The sequence below is a fragment of the Conger conger genome, chromosome 13, assembly GCF_963514075.1.
Source record: "Conger conger chromosome 13, fConCon1.1, whole genome shotgun sequence".
Lineage (NCBI taxonomy): Eukaryota > Metazoa > Chordata > Actinopteri > Anguilliformes > Congridae > Conger > Conger conger.
Genome location: NC_083772.1, coordinates 6,780,436 through 6,799,403, shown reverse-complemented (window position 1 = coordinate 6,799,403; position 18,968 = coordinate 6,780,436). Strand labels below are relative to the sequence as shown.

At 41.7% G+C, this 18,968-nt stretch overlaps 1 long non-coding RNA gene across 1 annotated transcript; it reads left to right on the top strand.

Annotated features, from left to right (window-relative positions):
• The first annotated feature begins 9,465 nt into the window (after nucleotides 1-9,465).
• Nucleotides 9,466-10,999, top strand: LOC133107671 (uncharacterized). Its single transcript, XR_009704614.1, has 3 exons — nucleotides 9,466-9,593; nucleotides 10,034-10,223; nucleotides 10,846-10,999. It is a non-coding gene; the product is annotated as an uncharacterized LOC133107671 (long non-coding RNA).
• The last annotated feature ends 7,969 nt before the right edge of the window (nucleotides 11,000-18,968 follow it).

The window sequence follows — 18,968 nt, the reverse complement described above, 5'->3', positions numbered from 1 at the left end:
ATGTACAAATGATTCTGTATGCGACTCAATCATGGCATAAATTCATTTGTACTTCATTTTTGCTTTTTTGCTTTTGCTCATCTGTAAATAAACCTATTTAGACAAAACTGAAGCATTCAAAAATCAATGTTGTTGGAGGTCTGTGTAAATTGTGTTTGCGTGGTTTCTGCTTCAACATTACATTGCATACCTGTGTGCTCTCTATACCATTACACCATACACCTGTATGACCAGCACATGTGGTTCCCCTCGTAGAGACTCCTAAATGAACCACATGAGTCATGTCATACTCATACATACTCATACTCATACTGTGTGCTTGCGTCCATTTTCAGGGCTATGGTACAGTATATGAAAGCCAAATGAATATTCTCTCTGCAGTGAAAATAAACGGTGTAAAATTGACAGAGTAGGCCACATTATTTTCAGACCTAAATAATGGCAATAGCAAGCTTAATTGCCTGATGGGGGGTGGCCTGTAGCGTCGTGGTTAAGGTACGTGACTGCGCCCAAGGTTAAGATAAGATCCGCACATCTGTTGGGCCCTTGAGCAAGGCCTTTTTTTTTACAATTGCCAACAAGCATTTTTTTTAGAACATTTCACAGTTAACACAAGAGCACTGTATGTGGACCAAACTTAACTATTTTTTCATTGCTTTTACAAAAACTCTGAACCACCAAAAACGTTCTACAGTTCTACAGTCCAATTAGAAAATCACTCACAGAAAATAGTGCATCAACTGTAATGCCACTGGTTGTTTGTGCTTTTTAGATCATTGTTCTATGATTGACACAAGAAATTCTAGTGCTGGTGCTTTTCCTTTGAGACATGTTCACAGTGGTTTGGTAGTTTTGATCCATTTTGTGAATGAAATGAACTGACAAGCTGCATGTTGGTGCAGAGAGTTGTATGAAGAGTTTTGAAAAAGTACATTTTTAGCAATTGTAAGAAACTGTAATCACAGCAACAAAATTATAGGTACAACGTGGGAAAAAATTCTGAACTGCAGTGATAGACACTGTCCTCTACCAGAACAACCCACCCACCTCTAAGACGAGAAAAGCCACCTCTCTGAAGGAGTACTTGATCACCTCCTCCTCTTCTTCCTCCTCCTCTTCCTCCTCCTCTCACTGCTTGATCTCTATTCTAACATGGATCATCTGACTGCTCCATGTAGTCACTATGTTGTTGCAGGTGTATACACATCCACAAGTTTTTAAAGTTTTTAAAAATGTGTTTATCTGTTTTGAGTTTTGTCTACAGTTTTGAAAAATTACCTCAAGGTTCTGAAATTAGTGTCAAAGTGAAAAAACTGTAAACAGCATTAAGTACTGTAGCTATGTTTGAGTAGTTTTTTTCTGCATTGTGCTTCTGCATAATGCAGTAAAAATGCATTAACTTTTTTGTAATTTTATTCTAATTGTTAGTTTGACACTAAAATATTCTGCTTTCATTTCTGCTTTTTGCTTTGCAATAATTTGTTCTGTATCGCTTCAACATGACTGTGTCTTGCAGGAAGTTTATCTGAGGTGTGGTTCAGCAGTTGCCCAATCTCAATGGAAACTTGTACAAGTTTCCCCAGAAGAGATGACTGCATCAAGGACTTTATTTGTTGATCTGTGAATATGTCTGATGTCTGGTGTGTGGATGCCTGTTTAAGTGATCCCTGGTCTAAAACCCAGCTATGACCAGCTTGAAATTATCAGATATCAGCTGTTTCAAAACATAGCTTGAGCTGGTAAACCAGCTACCAGCTGTTTTTTTTTTTCCCCAGCAGGGATTTTAATTGACAGTAAGACATTAGTTCATGCTTTATTCCAGTACAATCTCAGAAATAAAGGTAGAAAAATGGCCTAGAAAGGTACACATGCTTGTCGTTGGAGTGGTATTTTATAGGTACAAAACTCAACCCTAGGTAGTAATTACTACTTTGTAATTTTTGGCTTGGAAAATGTACTGATTTGTACCCAAAGAGAAAATTACTGGACTTTCAAGCTACATTTGTGTAAGGTTTCTGTATTTGTTCTGTATGTTTTCATGTTTATTCTTGTGTATTATTCATTTTTCATAGTTACCTGGTTTATGTTTTCCATTACAGTTCTCTATTGTCCTCCCCTGTTATGTCTGCGTCTGAATGTTTGCCAGTCTAGTCACCCCACGGTATTTTCAGGTTTCCAATTATTTTCGTCACTTACGTTTTCTTACTTCCTGCTTTGTCTTGGTAGTTAAATGTTGTAAAGCACTATTCTTACTAACTACTACTAATCTAGGTCTTGTACAGTACTAATACGATTAATACACTTACTGTCTGTCTCACTAACTAACTAACAATCACTTTTATTGGGTAGTTTAGAAATATTCACGTTACTAACTCACTAACGTAATCTCTTAGCATTTCTGCGCTGTTCTATAACTCCGCCTTCCTATGCTATCCCTTGTTACTCATTTGTTTCAGCGAAGTGTTCGCACCTGTCTCTTAACTATCACTATGTCTTCAACCTGTGCAATGTCTACTCCCTAATCCGGAGCCGTATGTTTTCTACATGTTGGTTTTGTGCATCTAGTCCGCGTTTTCGTCTCCCCTCTGTTATTATGTTAGTAACCCATTATGTTTTCCCACCTGTTGTCAATTTGTTTAGCCCACCTTTTTCTCTGCCCCGCCTAGATTGTCACCTTCCCTCTTGTATTTAAACCCCATTCTCAGTATGCTTCTTTGTCAGAACGTTGATCGTAGTAAGTGCCGATTTTGTGTAAGCCTTATTATCGAGATTCATGATAGACACCCCTTTGCCGTGACTTCTGTACCTGCCTTGCCCTCTTTGTTTTGTTTGCTCATCTGATCTTCTGGTTTTTCGACGTGTTGTTTTGTATTTTTGACTACGAGTTTGTTTTTGCCCTTTTGTACCTTCGCCCTGTGATTTCCTGGATTTTGACCTCGCTTGTTTTTTTGACTTTTTGCTTTTCGTTCTTGGCTTTGTACTGGATCTCTTGGCTTTTGACCACTGAACATTAAACTACGATTTTTGGATTATCCTGTGGTCTGCGTCTGGGTTCTCTGCACCGTACATAACAATTTGGGAACTTGATCCTTGAAGAACATTTTCTTTATTTCTGAGAGTGTAGTGAGGTCATCTTCTGGGCTCATGGCTGTGCTGTTTGTGATAATGTACATGTAACCCCTTCCCCGGCGGAGACGAGTATATACGTTTTTACCGAATGTGTTTTTTTTCAGTCACGGACGAGTAAACTCGTCTAAAACATAACCTTCAAAAACCCGCTACAGACAAGTTTCTTTCGATTCTGGGCGTTGTTGAGCCTTTCTAAGCATGAAACTAGTCTACTCGTCGATTCATTCGTCTGGCAGAGGTGTTAGCTATCGCTCAGGCATTTCAAGGGGCGCCTGTTTCGTAGTTTTCCTACAGTAGTCAATGCTCTCAGCGGCATTTCTTTTGATTCGCACCATTGATTCGTTTATTTTTTTCAACAAATTACACCAAATGTTTCGTTCAGGGGAAGATGGTGAATATGAAGCTTGGATACGTCTGATGACAGATAATACCATTAATTAATTTGCTGACTGAATATTTGCAAATAAAGGTAATTTGTGCTATAAAATAATTCCAAATAATTTCTGCTATATTTTTGCTAGTATATGTAATAAAAAGCAAAAAAATAGGTTTTCCATTCCCCTTTACTTTTGGTAATAAAATACGGTTAATGGGAAGACGAGTTAACACGTTTTTGCCGAAAAGGGTATTTTCAAAATAAAATTTCAACCACAAAAATGGGGGAAAAAGTTATTTTTCATAATCAGCATAAAAAATACTATATTAAATATAATTTAAAAAATTCGTCTGAAAATGACAGGTTTTTTCCAAAATAATTGGCGGGGAAGGGGTTAAATATTAACAACGCAGAAGCCAGCTTATAGTAGGGACTACAAGGAAAAATGTATTCCAGGGAGGATGTATGTACTTAGTTTTTATTGTCTGAACTGGAACGCACCGAGTCCTACAATTGCACACAGCATACAGTTTTCTTTGCAAATGTGATAAGGAAACTTACACAATGATACAGCATAAAATGAAAAATTTGATAATCACAAAGTCTTATTTTGTAAGACCTAACATAATTTTTATGCTGCAGCTTGTTAACAACCTCTGAATGTGTTGATCGGAATTCTCAAATTGAACTATCTAGAATCAGTCCATGAACATGTTTGTTTGGTGGAAAAAAAAAAAAACGTAGGAGTCAAGGTACCCGTGTCATAAAAAAAATTCCGTTCCAATTCCTACTTGATCCCGTTGACGAGCGGAAGAAAAATTGATGAGCGGCAGCGGGGCGCCCTCTAGTGGTGTCCACGAGGCAACTGACGGATGACCCAAGACGAACTCTTCTCAGTCTCCGACACCTAATATGAGAGGCATGTAATTGCAAACTCTGTAGGAGCAAGAATTATCGCCAGTGGGTGCAGCGGTTACTGTACAGGACTGTACTGCTACTGCCTCAGGTCTGCACACTTACGTTCTGGCGCGCACATGCTCTACCAGTGCATTTATACTGCCCTCCTTACTATTGCCGTAAACTGTGACGCCACCGCAGAAAATAGCCTAAAATGCGGCAAAAACTTCTTAAAGGAACCCATCACTACCTTACCAACTGAGTGTGGGTTATATACAGTAGAGCAGTTTTAGACTGGTATTGAGCTGAACAATAATGTGGAACAAAAGAACACTAGAAGTGATTGAACATAGTCAAGCAACTTCTGATAAAAAGTGATCAGTCTAGAAATGGCACAAAGAAAAAAGGAAGTATAGCAAATCACACTCTTTAAAAATGAAACAGCACACACCCACGCGCGCGCACGGACACACAGACGCACGCACATGCAGACACACACTCACACTTTTATATGAGCATATTAAAAGTGACATTTGTACTCGGTGTAAATTCATTAAAATCTTTAATCATTGTTTTCACTCTAACAGATTAACTCCATTTGCAATTAGTTGTTCAGATGAGACACACCAACTACGGATACAAATGGAGTTAATAGATGGTATGTATTATTTAACAATATGACAAAATCAGCACTACTTTGCCACAGCAACATTTCCTCTGGGCTCATTTCAGGAGCACACTAATCTGCAATGTTATTCATTTAAAATTGTGAATGCTTATAAAGGAAGAAGAGTTTGTCATTTTTGCTTTTCTACTCATGAACTGAAAGGTAACATCGCTATCCTGTGGCTCAGTATGAAAGGCAGCAAAGCCCATGAGCGTGATAAAGAATGAACATGAAACATAACGTTCAAGAAATCATGAAAAAACGGGAACACTAATCTGAGGAAGGAAGGTTATTGTTGTTACAGTTTTTTTCCCAATCACTTTGGTGCTACTCTCACAAGTTTGTTGCAAATTTTAAAAACCTTAGGCACAAGACTCAAAATGGTCAGCACATTTAACACAGCCTATTCACCGGTTCAAAACATTGTCATTCTTATCTATGACGAAATCTTGCACTTCCAAACTCATTGGTTTAAACAAGTCATTTATTAGGAAATACTATAGGGACATTTGTTTAGATCACCTGCACACTGCCAGACCTCTCCGTTCAGCCACCCCAGGAGGTCCCCCCCTCTCCACACTTGCACTTCTTGGTCACAACTGCTGTAATCTACCCAAGGCCCAAGTCCTTGCATCTGTTGTATTCTTAGCACTTGAAACTGTATTTCCCTCTAGGGTTTTTCAGCACACTTATCTCTGGTTATGGGTATTAACTTTTTTTTAGGTCGTTCTGGATAAGAGCGTCTGCCAAATGTGCAGAGAAAAGAAGTGCTGATTGAGGTTCTGATTGTGAATTGGATATTGAATAGGTGAACAGGTGTTGAGAGAATTTCAATTTCATCTTTGGAATGATTTTATTCAAGATGGACGCAGAAAGAAAGAAGAAGACAAATGGCTGGATAATGTAGGGGGAGAAGGAGAGAAGTACAGATTCATGGTGGCATAAGGGATGGATGGCGGATGCCTTGATATATCAGGAAACGATTGCAGGGATGGATCAGACACGCACAGAGGTTCTTTCCCCAGTGAGTCAGCTGATGAGTATTACAAATACGAGTGTTTTGTGATTATAAATCTAAATAATTAGACCAGCTGTAATCTCATGGGAACTACATTTTCCTTTATCTGTATAATAGCTTCTCTGACCATATCATGTGCAGTCTGTGAGTATTTGGACAGTGACTACAGGCAGGTATGGCCACAGCTGTGATTCATTGTAAGCACCATAGCTGTGGCCCTTTCCCTAATCCCTGGGTGACGAGGCCTGCTCGGCCTGTTTCCAGGTCTGTAGGACATGCAGGGCCATTTGGCAAGCTGGTTCGTGGACACTGCTGCAGAAGTATTTTTGTAAGGATATATTTGAAATTCTTCTTCATGGTCTCATTATAACATGTTGGTTTGCAAGATTGGCCTTGTTTTTATTTGAGGAAGTTTTGTTACATTTTTATAAATAAAAGGCAGTTCGCCAACCTTCCCTTTTGGTTTCATCTGACCTGCCCGCCTCGTGACTTCATTGCTCTCTAGCGACCCCCAATGGCTGATCAGGATCCAGGGACTACAAGTCAAATCTATAAATGAAAGGACTTCCTCCAATATGCTTATTTATTTATCTATTCACAGGCACAACAGCCCAACAATGTGGACCATTGTATGATTTTATAATCATTCTGGATGATTTTTGCATTTCTTTGACAGAAAAAGCATTCAGTGAACACAATTTTCTAAATTCTTAATTAATTTCTCACTCAAGTTCAACCACCAAAAAAAGTGTCTAACTATAGCCCAATTTGCAAGTACTTGCATACTGATACTGTAATTACCTAACCCCATGTTTATGGGCCAATTAAATAAACTACCATCACTGAGTGGCTAACTCTAAAAGCAAGAGTCTGTGATTTTATTCAAGACATTTAGTCGCCGCTTCCACCAATCCTTTACTTTATTCTGTATGTCCAAAGCAGGGACACAGCAGACACAAAACTTATACACTCAAGTTACAATCCACTACTTGACTTGAAAAAATGTCTGATGTCACTGTTAATTGATATCACATCAACGCACATCCACACGCCGGATATATTGGCAGATGAGAAACCCGATGAAGCCCTTCTGCTTTTTGAGAGAGTTGTGCAGGTTACCATTGTTAGGGAAAAATGCCCTTTTCAACATTTCACAGGTGAGCATCGTCTGATGAAACAGATCCCAGTAAAAACAACGATAGCTATACATGAATTAACTTTCTTATTTATTTGCAAAGTAATGAAGGTGAGAAAGCTTCCCGGCTTTCTTATTTGAATCAGACACAGTAAGAGTCTTATACACACTTTTCCAGTAGGGGGCGCTTTACCAAAACAAAAAGACATGAAGCTGGCCATGAACATTCATCAGTATTTTATCTTTTAGGAGCTCAGAGCCAATAGCAGCACCTTGAACACGGACAAGGACCGGCTACAGAGAGCAGTATTCAAGAAACTCCCCTTTATGGAGCAGTACTGTCCCGTCAATTCACAGAGTGAGTGGTGTCCCTCTGTTGGTTATCTGCAGAAGAGCTTTTACTCTTTTACATTCATTCTATTGCTCAGTGTAAAGATAATTCACAGAAACTGTTGCCTGTTCTTCATCTACAGAGAGAGTGTGCAAGCCCTGTCCAGAGGGCTGGGAGCAGTTTTCTTCCAAGTGTTACTACTTCTCCACTGAGGGGAAGAGCTGGATGAAGAGTCGCAGGGACTGCTTAAGACGGGGAGCTGACCTGGTGATTATAGAGAGTGACGAGGAGCAGGTGAGGTTCTGTGAAAGAGTGAATGGATGAGGGAGTGAGTGGGTAGGGGAGAGAAATTTGACATAAATTCATACTTCTACATACTACAGCCTTCTTAAAGACAATTGTGATTCTCATATCATGTTGCTTCTTACAATCTGATCAATATTCAGGATGATTACTTTGAGTGAAGTTTGTTTATCAGTGTGGTGTGGCTCATGCTGCTGCTCAGTATCTGACACCCAATCGTTAACAAAATCAACTTATTTTAAACTAAACCAACCTTTCTGACCCATCACCTCCAGATGTTTGCATTCAAATTGGCAAAGAGCTGGTTCTAATGGACAAGGGCTTCGAGTCAAGTTAAGGTGTAAATGGACTCAGAGGATCAGAAAAGTGTGTGTACTTTATTGTGGGGTCAAATGGTGTGGGGACAGGAGATAGTTGTGGGGACAGGGGATAGGTTTGTAACCAGTATAAAATTGTCTTACAATCAGTTAAATCTTACAGAACTGTGTGTCCCTCAGTGTCTCTGTCAGCAGAGTGAGCAGTGTGTAATGTTCCTGTATTTGTCCTGTGTGTATGTATGTTTATTCATTCTTGTTATTTATTCATTTTTTGAAATTGGTTAGTGTTTTCCATTACAGTTCTCATTTGTCATCCCCTGTTTTGTCTGCGTCTGAATGTTTACCATTCTAGTCACTCCCCTGTCTGCGTGTCCCACTATTCGGGTGGTAACGGTAGTTTTTTCGGGTTTTCAGCATTCCTTCAAAAACTCGCGATTCTTACTTCCTGCTTTTTCTTGGTAGTTAAATGTTGTGAAGTACGATTCTTACTAACTACTACTAATCTAGGTTTTGTACAGTACTAATCCGATTAATACACTTACTGTCTGTCTAACTAACTAACTAACAATCACTTTTATTGGGTAGTTTAGAAATATTCACGTAACAAACTCACTAACGCAATCTCTTAGTATTTCTGCACTGTTCTGTAACTCCGCCTCCCTATGCTATCCCTGATTACTTGTTTAGTTTCAGCGAAGTGTTCCCACCTGTCTCTAACTATCACTACGTCTTCAAGCTACGCAAATGTCTACTCCCTAATCCGGAGCCGTATGTTTTACATGTTTTGTTACGTGCATCCTGTCCGCGTTTTCCTCTCCCTCCCGTTATTATGTTATTACCCTATTATGTTTCCCCACCTGTTGTCTATTTGTTTAGCCCACCTTTTTCCCAGCCCCGCCTAGATTGTCACCTTCCCTCATGTATTTAAACCTCAGTCTCTGCATTGTTCTTTGTCAGAACGTTGATCAGTTTTAGTGCTGAATACTTTGCAAGCCTAATGCTTGAGAGTCTTGATAGACACCCCTTTGCCTTTTGATTTCTGAGCCTGCCTTGCCCTTTTGTTTGCCTTTCTGCTTTTCTGTTTTTTGACATTCCGCTTTGTTTTCTGGTTTTGATTCTTGCCTTTGTCCTTCTGTACTTTAGCCTTTTGAGTTTCTGAATTTTTGACCCCCTCGCCTGTTTTCTTTTGCCTTTTGTTTTTGTGATTGTATTGGATCTCCTGGCTACGATTTCGGGCTATTAAACACTGTGTATCCTGTGGTCTGCATTTGGGTTCTCAGAGCTGTACATAAGTGTCATTGTGTGTCTGTGTTCAGGAGTTCATCACCAAATACATACAAGATTATAACTGGATTGGACTGAATGACTCAGAAAAAGAAGGCACCTGGCTCTGGGTGGATGGAACCCTCCTGCAGAAAAAGTAAGATTCCTTGCACACACAGTACTGGGCATAAATAGACACACAGACACAAAGCTGTGTAATTTGAAACATCTGAACCGATCAGAAATATGAATGTTCCACTGCTGATAGTTGGTCCTTTGTTTGTGTTCATGCAGTGCATATTTCTGTTCATTATTTATTGTGAAAGTGTGAACTTTACCCGTCTTCATCAATAATATTGTACAGTTTGTATGATGGGGGATGATTTGAATGTTTACAGTGCAATTCAGAATTATCTTCAAACAGGATACATTTTCACTCTAAACTTGGCTTGATTTATTCAGGGTCTGTAGTATCAAACAGTGCACTATCGTAGCCTGTAATAGGCAAAGAATGTGCAGGAGTCGCTGTGTCTCTGTAGGAAACTGGAGAGAAGCAGGGGTTCTGTGTCTCATTCAGTCTCTCTGACTCTATTACAGCTACTGGAGGAGTGGAGAACCACATGATCGTTACACACGAGGCAGTGTCAAATACCCAGGTGCAGACTGTGCACTTACCCGGGTGAGAATGTATTGATGGACGAAGACTGCCGTTTGTCCACCGACTTCATCTGTGAGACTGATGCTCTGCTCCTTTCATTACCAATGATGTAAAATTGATGCCGAATGGGTAATCCATTTTTGTACCATGAGTTTTAACCATTTCCTCAGCTAAAAATAACTGTGCTAGTGTTTGAGTGGTGTGTCGTCAAAGCGCTCAATGCCTAGAGAGAAATCCTGTCCTCTTGATAAGATATTTGTTTGCACTCCATTTCTCTGAAACCTGTGGTTATAAATCACATTTTAAAGAAAAGTTATGTCATTAAACTTGGATATGAATTTGTGTATTCTCACTAACTGAAATGCAGTGAAATAATGTACAACTAAGCTACTTATGAGACCAATGCTGTGCTCCCCAATGTAATATTCATTGCAAATTATTTGTAATATTGGGTACGAATATGCAGAGCAAGAGGTTGCTGCTACTGTTGGGAATACATGGAGTATACATACTGCTATTTCAACTAGAAATGTGCCTGTGAGACTAATCTTTATTAAATGCAGCGGAATTACTGTACAAAAGCCTATACATGAGTATTTTCAGCTATAACATTATTAGTTCTGTGAATATGGACATATGTATACATCACAAATCCTCATTAGCACCATAAGTTTACTGTATGTTACGGCCACTTGGGCCTCTCCGTCTTATTCTGCATTATGTTGCTTATTTCTGTTCTGGTGTCTTGTAGGCCTGGTCCCGTGTGTTCCTGGATGGGATGTGCCAGCGCGCGGGGCGTGTCCCAGCCGGGGACAAAGTGGGCCTGGCTTTCCAGAGAAGCGGCGGGAGCTTTGATTTGTCTTTTGCGTTTGAGATCAGTTTGAAATGCATATGTTTTCACGTAATTAAACCCTAAATGTGAAACAGTTGCGAAGTCTCTCCTGCCGTTTTCTTTGTTACCTTGAGCCGGTAACAATTGGGGGCTCGTCCATTTGTGCACCGAAACGTCGGACAATAAGGTTTGGTAAGTTCAACGATATATTTGCTTGGCCTTTTACCTTTCCTTTTAGACTTACTTAATTGCGTATTTTTTGGGACGTGTGGTTTATTATTTTTGAACAGTTCCTGTGGCTAGAGCAATTGTCTCGGGTGCACTCCGAGGCATTGGTGGAATCGCCAGTTTTCTGGTTGTTTTGCCATACCTGCGGGCTTGGTGCTCAATTCATCCTACCACCGGCCTGTTCGAAGCTTCGCGTGTAGTTAATTACATGGGTTTTGTTTTGTTTTGCCTAGGGGGAATGGTCATTGGTCTTGGCTTAGTCTCTTATACTGTTTCGTTCAGTTGGTGTTATACGCGCAGTTACTTGAATAATGACATCACTTGTTGAAAAGTTCGTGGAAGAACCTTCCAAGGTTGTCTTTGATGCATTAACCAAGGACCAGTTGATACAATTGGCTGGTCATTACAAAATTGAAGTCCCATCCGTGCGTCTTAAAGGGGATGTTAAAAAGACTGAAGTCGGCTTTGTGATATGCTTTTGATTAATTAATCCGATTACGTTTCCGATGAGGAGGAAAATCCTCCGTCTCCTAAAACTAAGGAAACGTTGACTTTTGAGGAGCAATTTAATGAAGACAATGAACGCGCTCGCCGAGCATTGGAGCAGCAAAAGCTCGATCTTGAAGCTCAGCGTTTGGACCTTATTAGACAGGGAAAAATGCCTACACCTACTGGAGTAGATGCTAACAAGGATCTTGTCACTAGTCTACGGTTGATTCCTCCTTTTAATGAAAGACGTGGATACTTTTTTTTCCTCCTGTTCGAGAGAGTGGCTGACGCGCAAGGTTGGCCGAGTTCACGCCGTGCGATTATGCTTCAGTGCGATTATGCTTCAGTGCGTTCTTACGGGGAAAGCACAGCGGGCTTTCTCTGTTCTGAGTTTGGAAGACTCTCGTGATTATGCAACTGTGAAAGCTTCGGTCTTGCGAGCATACGAGTTGATTCCAGAGGCTTATCGCCAACGTTTTAGGAACATGAGAACGTTCGGATCAAACCAATGTTGAGTTTGCCAGAGATTTGCGCTTACAATGCCAACGATGGTGCGTTGCCTCTAATGTTAAAACCTATGACAATTTAATGAATTTAATTGTCCTTGAGCAATTTAAGAACACATTGCCCGAGCGTGTTGCGACATATGTTGCCGAGAAACAGGCTAAGAACGAGGCCGATGCTGCTGTTTTGGTAGATGAGTACGAGTTAACTCACAAAGCTCACGTGCGCTCATCGGATGAGCAAAGAGATGTTGGTTCTTTTCGCAGAGATAAAAGTTTTAACGTTAATACACCACAAGTTTCTGGAACGGATCATTCAGTCGTTAAATCTGATTCAGAACAAATTTGCTATTACTGCCATGCGAAGGGTCATTGGAAAGGGAACTATCCAGTGCTGAAATCAAACTCCAAAAGCCGCTTTTCTTATGTAAAGCCTGATATGTTGGCTGCATCCCCTTTTAAGATGGATGTACATTCACGTTCTACTGAACCGAATTCCAATTCTCCATTCATTTCAGATGGACTTGTTTCCTTGATTGGCAGTGATGAAATAATTCCTGTAAAAATCCTGCGTGACACTTCATTTTGGAGTCTGTTCTGCCATTTTCGTCCTCTTCAAGTTCTGGCAGATCTCTTTTGGTTCGTGGAATTGATCTCACTACCTTTGCAGTCCCTTTACATAAGATCATGCTGTACTCAGAGTTAGTTGAGGGGGAGGTCGAGTTGGGAGTACGCCCTGCTCTCCCTGTGTCTCGGTGATACTTGGAAATAATTATGCTGGTGGACGCGTTTGGCAGTGTAACCCTGTGCCAGTAGTGTTGTCTTCTCCTCAGCTGAGAAATGAAACTGATGATTGTTCGAAGCAGTTCCCTGAGGTGTTTGCAGCTTGTGCTGTGACCCGCTCGGCTGCTCATGCAGGGGCGGAAACCAAGCGGGTCAAGGTGGCTGCAGAGAACTAGGTTTGCCTTACCTGATTTTCCATTGAATCTGTGCTATGAGGGCCTAGTTAAAGAGCAGCGTGCAGATCAGTCCCTGTGTTCATTGTTTGACCGTGCTGTCCCAGCTAACATTTTTGAGAGCATGGCTCATGGGTACTCTGTTCAAAATGGTCTGCTTGTGAGAAAATGGACCCCCTCCACTGACACTTTGGTGGGGGAGCCATGGTTACAGGTTGTTGTGCCTGCCACCGCTAAACTTGCAGTGATGAAGATCGCTCATGACCTGTTGGGGCATTCTGGTGTGAGAAAGACATGACCGCATTATGCGCCATTTCTATTGGCCAAGGTTAAAGAAAGATGTTGCTGCTTACATAAAAACTTGCCACATCTGCCAGATGATTGGTAAGCCCAATCAGGTCATCAGGCCTGCACCTTTGGAGCCGATACCTGTGGAGGCTGGTCCTTTTGACCATTTACAGTTGGACTGTGTTGGGCAGTTGCCTACTTCTACAAGTGGTTCTAGGTATTTGTTGACCATCATGTGCCAGGTGACTCGTTATCCTGCTGCCTACCCACTGCGTTCTATTACCACCAGGTCCATTGTAAAGGCTCTTTCCCAGTTCATCTCCATTTTTGGTATACCAAAGGTTGTCCAGACTGACCGTGGGTCCAATTTTATGTCTCGAGTGTTTTCTCAGGTTTTTTGTCAACTACATATTAAGCATCACAAAGCTTCAGCTTACCACCCTCAGAGCCAAGGTGCTCTTGAGCGTTTCCACCAGACGTTGAAGTCTCTGCTTCGTGCTTACTGCATGGAGTTGGGACGGAGCTGGGAGGAAGGATTACCTTGGTTGCTCCTTGCTTCAAGAGAGGTAGTACAAGAAAGTACAGGGTTCATCCCTAATTAACTTGTCTTTGGCCATTCTGTGCGTGGTCCTTTGGCTGTACTGAAGGATGGTGCAGGCCTTCAGGAGCCACCAAAACCTTTGTGTGATTACGTTAATGGTTTTAAAAGATGTCTGTATGAGGCAGCTCGGTTGGCACGCAAAAATCTCTGTCACTCAGGCTAAGATGAAGCAGCGCTACGATCGGAAGTCTCAGCGCCGTGTATTTGCATTAGGTGATAAGGTGCTGGCCCTTTTGCCAGTTATATCCTCACCGTTTCATGCAAAGTTCGCTGGTCCATACACTGTGGTCCAAAAGGTGTCAGATATTAACTATATGATTGCCACTCCTGACAGGAGAAAAAGCTCGCAGTTGTCACATGAACCTGCTTAAGCCGTATCATGAACGTTCTGATACACCTGCAGATGGTGCGGTTGTGCAGCCTGTGGCCTTAAGTGATGGTGTAGTGTCTCCTGTCTCCTTTTGATCCTTCGGTGGCAGCGCAGGAACAGGAGGAGATCAGGGCTCCTGATGACAGTGTGTTGCGAGCACGTCTTAACTCTAAAACCTTGAAACAACTTCCACAGTTGTTACAGCACTTGTCTGAGGACAAGTTTAATTCATGACTTTCCGATGCTTTTTTCAGACCCCTTTGTTGCAGCATGATATAGATGTGGGTGATGTTCCCCCAGTCAGACAGCGTTTTTATTGCGTTTTTCAGGAAAAACGTAAACACATTGACACAGAGGTGCAGTACCTCCTTGACAATGGACTGGCTGAACCTTCTTCATCAGCATGGGCTTCACCATGTCTTCTTGTTAACAAGCCAGATGGTACTTTCCGGTTCTGCACGGACTATCAAACTCAATGCTGTCACAAAGCCTGACAGTTTTCCACTTCCAAGGATTGAAGACTGTGTAGACCAGGTGGGGGCTGCCAGGTTTGTTAGCAAGTTCGACCTCCTCAAGGGTTACTGGCAAGTGCCCTTGACTGACCGTGGAAGAGATGTTTCTTCTTTTATTACATCACAGGGTTTGTTCTCTTATAAAGTCATGAGTTTTGGATTGAGAAATGCACCGGCCACTTTCCAGCGCCTCATGAACACTGTTGTTGCTGGTCTGGAGGGCTGTGCGGTGTATTTAGATGTGGTGGCCCATAGCAATAGCTGGGGGGCACACTTAGACATTATCAGAGCTCTTTTCCATCGCCTTTGACGCCCGATTGACCATCAACCTCGTGTGTGAGTTTGCGAGGGCGACAGTCACTTACTTGGGAAAAGTGGTGGGTCAAGGACAAGTGCGTCCTGTTCGGGCTAAAACTTTGGCTATTGACCGGTACCCATCACCCACGAACAAAAAAGAGCTGATGCGCTTTTTGGGCATGATAGGGTTTTACCGCAGTTTTTGCCCAAACTTTTCTTCTGTGGTTGCGCCGTTGACTGACCTCTTGAAGTCTTCTGTGAAGTTTAACTGGACTCCAGTCTGCCAGTCTGTTTTTGAGAGTGTAAAAGGTCTCATCACTTCCTCTCCTGTCTTGGCTGCTCCGCAGTTGAACCGGCCGTTCAAACTGCGCATTGATGCTAGTCAGGTCAGAGCTGGTGCAGTGTTGCTCCAGGAGAATGAGCAAGGCATTGACTGTCCAGTCAGTTTCTTTTCCAGGAAGTTTGCTTCCTATCAGTCAAGCTACTCAGTCATTGAAAAAGAAGCGTTAGGGTTAATTTGGGCACTTCAGCATTTTGATGTTTGTCAGGGGTGCTGTTTCACTTGTGGCCTATTGTGATCATAACCCTTTGACATTTCTGCAGTCACTCCAGAATCCGAACCAGCGGCTAATGCGCTGGGCTCTTTTTCTGCAGCCGTTTAACTTGGATATACGTCACATTAAAGGCTCAGACAATGTGATAGCTGATGCTTTGTCCCGTGCTCCCACTGATTAACATTTCATGCTTATTACCCCATGGTTTCCTATCTGTCGTCTTTGTTTTCCAGGGCCCGGATTACAGATGTTACGACAGTTGGGAAATGGTTTTGGAGAAATAGGGGTTAATGGGGTGTAATTTTTGGAATTTAAATGGGAATTTATTTAAATTCTGTGATTATTGGGATATTTGTGTGCACCTTTAAGGACTGTGTTGCCCAATTAGGCACATTTGGTGAATTTGGTGGAATTAAATAGGTAATTATTGGTGACAATGGTTGTGGGTATAATGACCTGTGATAGCCTACAAGCCTCTTCTCAAGGGGGAGGGTGTTACAGCCACTTGGGCCTCTCAGCCTTATTCTGCATTATGTTGCTTATTTCTGTTCTGGTGTCTCGTAGGCCTGGTCCCGTGTGTTCCTGGATGGGATGTGCCAGCGCGCAGGGCGTGTCCCAGCCGAGGACATAAAGTGGGCCTGGCCTTCCAGAGAAGCGGCGGGAGCTTTGCTTTGTCTTTTGTGTTTGAGATCAGTTTGAAATTCATACGTTTTCACGTAATTAAACCCTAAATGTGAAACCGTTGCGAAGTCTCCTGTCGTTTTCTTTGTTGCCTTGAGCCGGTAACATGTAGTACACCACAGCAATCCCCCTGCTACAAAAGTGGATGTGTTATGAGCTCATTGTTTCAAAGCATCTGCTAATATGCTAATTAGCTCTTAGTACTTTTTAAAATGAGTGTGTCACTAAAAGGTGCTTAGATGTAACTCTCTAAACGGAAGCTCTGACACAAAGCCATAAACCACATGTACCTACAAAATGCTTCTGTCTGCACCTCCATCATGTTACAAATTCAATATCATTTGTCCTTCACTTTTGCTTTTTTAACCACATGAGTCATGTCATACTCAATGATGAGCTGCTGTTCTTTCCTGTGTCTTCAGCTCCTAGTCTGTTGTGGGAAGTTTGGCCTCATTGTCAACACATTGTTTTGTGAGGCGGACAGGTTCTCGGGTCCAGGACTGGTGAATAATATGTTTTTTATTGCAATAATATTCTGGAGCAGAAGAGCAATGCACAAGACAAAGCCTAACACTTCACGGTCATTCCAATCTTTATACCTTTGTCCCAATTCGTCCCAACAGTTCTGGGTTTTACTGATAAATTGTTGAGTATCATTACATAGTGTATTTATTTTTCATTGAGCATTTTACTCTTGTTAATATTATCTGATACATCTTACAATAAACAAACCATAAAACGAACTATTGTTGTTAATAAATTCTTATTCTTTGGTATACGTGTTACATGTTAACATAAATTTGTTGTAGGACAGTCTCTTGCTTTAACGTACATGAGCCTCATATTTGGCATTGGTTCCGGTTCACCCAGTTCTCTTCCAGAGCAATCTTTTAAAATAGGGCCTGTCAAAGCATGAAGACGGATTACATACAAACTGCATAAATTCAGCAGACGAGCAAACTCCTGTCTCTTGGTCGTGAATTCGGATTCCACAAAAGCAGAAGTTCAAACGGAAGCCTGTCTGCATTAAGAAATCTTCCTCGGCAAAAGCCCCCACCGATTCCCCCCTCCTTGTCTGCTTCACTCAGCATTCCGAAAGAAGATGTCCCCCTGTTCAACCCGAACACACATCCTCTTTTAGGTTAGAGATCATTATTGTGAAGCAAAACATCAGTCTTCAATGAAAAACAACAAATGAAGAATAAAGAATCACTTAAATCATACAGATTTCTCTGTTGGTTACACGTTTTGATTATTAACGTGATGTGTGATAATTGGCTCAAAGGATATACATGTTTTACTTCTGGCCCTCCGCACTTTTTAATTAGGGGAAAGGGACGTCTTCACCGTAGACTTTATTATACATGTTTATGTTTTTGTGTGTTAGTATAGAAGAACACATTTGAGATTTCCAAATATTCATTTTCATCCAACCTTCATCTTTTTTCCAAAATATTTAATTTTACAGACATTTTTGTATTTAATACAGTAACATATTACTGTAAGCTATTTACTACCTTTACTACATAAAAACTTGATCAAGGCTGTCAGATCGGAAGCAAGGAGCCGCCCAAAGTCTGCTGAAGAACTGTGGAAAGTGTTGATTGTCTTATAGAACTGCAGGACAGTGTTGGCTATCATAGAAAAGTGACGCAGTATTAACGCCGAAGGGTGGTGACAAAAAAATATTGATTTGATTCAGTTTTGAACTATTCTGCCAAATTACTCAAATGTAATGTAAAATGTATAGTATGTTTATTTAGGACCTTTCATTGAATTATTTTTGAAAGAATCTTATCTGTACAGAATGGTATACAGGTGCTGAAGACCCTTGCACATTACTCTATGTGCCGGATTTCGGGGAGCTGGTGGCGCCTTTGCAGAGGATGCTGAAAGGAGGAAAACCAGGAATTGAAAAATTGGAGTGGGGGCCCCAAGAGGAAGTCACCGGACTAAAAGAGGAACTGTAGCAAGCACCAGCCCTTTGCCAGGGAAATGTGCTTACTGGGCAAAGGCATTGAAATACGTCGTTGCAAAGAGTGAAGGCATAGTGAACCCGACATCATTTCTAGTGGAGGAGGGAACACCCCACCAGTGTGCAGCCTAAATGGAAGATGGCTGCATGGGACACCTCCAACAGGAACCCCTGCCCAGCTTTGACCTGACACTTTTTCGTGGATGGATCAAGTTTCTATGAAGACAGAGTCAGGAAGACTGGCTTGGCCGTTGTCAATCAAGCGGGTGAAACAGAGGCAGCTGGAAGCATATGCCTAGGGAGGGGGGGCCCAGTTGGCTGAGCTGGTAGCTGTAACAGAAGCCCTAAAGCTGGCTAAAGACAAAACATTGAATGTCTATACAGATAGCATCTATGCCTACGGCGTTGTACAAGATTTTGGGCCAGTGTGGGTACGAAGGGTACTGGTCACGTCCGCAGGAGTGCCACTTAAACACACGTGAAAACCCTGCTGGACGCAGCCCTCTTCCCAAAGGAAGCAGCTGTGATCAAAGTAGCTGCGCACCAAGAAACAACAACAACGCAAGGACAAGGGAGCGCTTCGGCTGA